This window comes from Leptinotarsa decemlineata, unplaced genomic scaffold (genome assembly GCF_025532065.1).
Source record: "Leptinotarsa decemlineata unplaced genomic scaffold, Ldec_3_MD MMD2_tig00000654_RagTag_RagTag, whole genome shotgun sequence".
In the NCBI taxonomy this organism is placed as follows: domain Eukaryota; kingdom Metazoa; phylum Arthropoda; class Insecta; order Coleoptera; family Chrysomelidae; genus Leptinotarsa; species Leptinotarsa decemlineata.
In genome coordinates this window covers 148,567-151,408 of record NW_027412553.1, presented here as the reverse complement: position 1 = coordinate 151,408, position 2,842 = coordinate 148,567, and positions in this window count along the sequence as shown.

The following is a 2,842-nucleotide window of genomic DNA, read 5'->3' as shown; positions in this document are numbered from 1 at the left end:
CCCACCCCCACCCGAAATATATAAATCGTCAATGTTAAGTCGAAATCAGAAATGCTAATCATAAACGTTTTTAGACAACATATTAGCACTAAATAAAAAACACGTTAAAAAATAACATAATAAAAGAGTACATGACTAGTATAACATAACGAACGTTAACATTTTTAGGTTGATAGGTAGGTAAGCACCATCTAAATATAGGTGGCAAATTATTTATTATCATCGCGCGTTTCACGAAAGGAGGTAACAATGTACTGATAACAAGAACCCAACCGAGTGAGACCTAGCGCCCTAGCAAAAATAAATTATCATTCAGCGTCGAAACGATATTGTAAGATTCTTTCATAAATATTTTGTGTTCTGAAAAGAACCGTTTTTTTTTAAGAATGTATATCGTAACCGGAATAAGTAAATTATTTCGAACTGTATATTTCGTAACTGCTTTGGTGCCTTCGCTGACGGCGGCTTCGCCAATTTCACCAGGAAGTAACAGACGTACTGCAGTCTGAATTTCTCTGCTCGTAATAGTCGATCGCTTGTTATAATGAGCAAGACGGGAGGCTTCCGCTGCGATACGCTCAAATAATCATTTACGAAACTGTTCATGATGCTCATCGCTTTACTGATATTCGTATCGGGATGGACTTGTTTCAATACTTTGTAGATATAAATTGCGTAACTTTCCTCCTCCTCCTCTTCTTTTTCTTTATCGGTCTTCGATATATTCTTTTGGGCCTTTCCGGCCTTCTTCGCAGCCTTTCCACTAGCTTTGGGTGGCATTCTGAAAATTTAATTTCGTCAATATCAAACAAACAAGTACTATCGTGCAGTTTTTGCTTTCGACTCAATGTAAAAACGCCACTCTGTCGTCACTATTTCAGATAGTAACTGGAACTCTAGTAGGCTCCGCCCACCGGAAAGTTGAGCGTTCGAGAACGCCCATTGGTCGTAGGACGGTATTAATACAGGTCGATTCTATATAGAAATCATTGTATAGAAAGCTACTGTTAGAGCAACATCGAATAATTCTCAGTGAATTCTTTAAATTTATCCGATATATAATACTAATCTACGATTCGACATGTCTGGACGTGGAAAAGGAGTAAAGTTAAGGGAAAGGCAAAGTCCCGTTCCAGTCGGGCTGGACTCCAATTCCCAGTAGGACGTATTCATCGACTCCTTCGTAAGGGAAATTATGCCGAACGAGTTGGTGCCGGCGCCCCGTTTACTACTTAGCCGCAGTAATGGAATATTTGGCAGCTGAAGTCTTGAATTGGCCGTAATGCGCTCGCGATAACAAAAAAACCCGTATCATTCCTAGACATTTACAGCTGGCCATTCGAAACGACGAAGAACTCAATAAATTGTTATCAGGAGTAACCATTGCTCAAGGTGGTGTTTTGCCCAATATTCAGGCGGTTTTGTTACCGAAAAAAACCGAAAAGAAGGCATAAGTACACATTTCCTGAGAGAGGAAAGCGACAAATAAAATATCGGCCCTTATCAGGGCCACAACGATTTTCTCTAATGAATTCGACAATTGCATATATTTTTTTTTATTTTCTTGTCATCGCTTTTCGATACAATTGTTGACGCAGCACGATATGCGATTGTTTCTTTCTTGCTTGCGCATATTTACGTATACATGTATACATGATTAATAATATTATTATTGTTCAACTTCTTATTTTCGTGCCGAAACAAGTGATTTCTATTTGCTGAAATCAAATATCAGAATGTCTGTACGTTTATTCGTGATGAAAATAAAATGTATGCAGTAATATCAGATTTAGGTATACAAATGAATAAACATAACAATATCCATAGAAATATTATACATTCTTGTTCGTGGAATTACAATATAGACAATCATGAGTAAATTGGAATGAATAAATGAAAAAAAAAAAATTATACCTAATTAAATTATATAGCATAGATGAATGCATACATACATTTCAATATCTGCAGAAATGAATGACGAGTATATAAAAATAGGTTGTTATTATTATTCATAGTAATTTGTGAAATGGGATAGATGAATATTATAAGCATAAAACAATAATATTGGACAGTGGTTCATTAACCTTCGATCAGTTTATGAATATTCATTTTTTCAATTTTTTCTTTACGTACAAATGGTATCGCGTTTTAAAGCGGCGTTTCAGAAAAGTTTCATATGTAATTTCTATTGGTGAATAATTGAATAGTTTGGGAGCTACCTAGCTAGCTAGCTAGATACCAGTAGCTTCCCTGTCCTATAGATTTAGAAACCGAGTGGTATATAATCTAATTGTACAGATCGTTCTTCTCTTTTCTTCTTCGTATACAGATGTAGTAAGGTTGAAATTAATAATTTCGTTAAGTATACAGGATAAAATGAAGCAATTATTCAGGTAATCAAAAGAATGACAGATAATGCTTAAAATTAGATGGGTATATCGTTCGAATTTAATTTGGTAATTCGTTAATTATTACTCACACACAAAAAGTAAAGTATATAATAATTCGAATTCGTTTTGAAAACAAATTGTGGTTCTGAAAAGAACCGTTTTTTTTTTGTATAATTTCTCGTCGGAATATGAATCTAACCGCCGAAACCATATAATGTACGCCCTTGACGTTTGAGAGCGTATACTACGTCCATGCCGTGACGGTTTTTCTTTTGGCGTGTTCTGTATATGTTACCGCATCTCTGATAACATTTTCGAGAAATACTTTGAGTACTCCACGAGTTTCTTCGTATATCAATCCGGATATACGTTTTACACCTCCACGACGAGCTAATCTTCTGATGGCAGGCTTCGTAATTCCTTGAATATTATCTCGCAACACTTTGCGATGT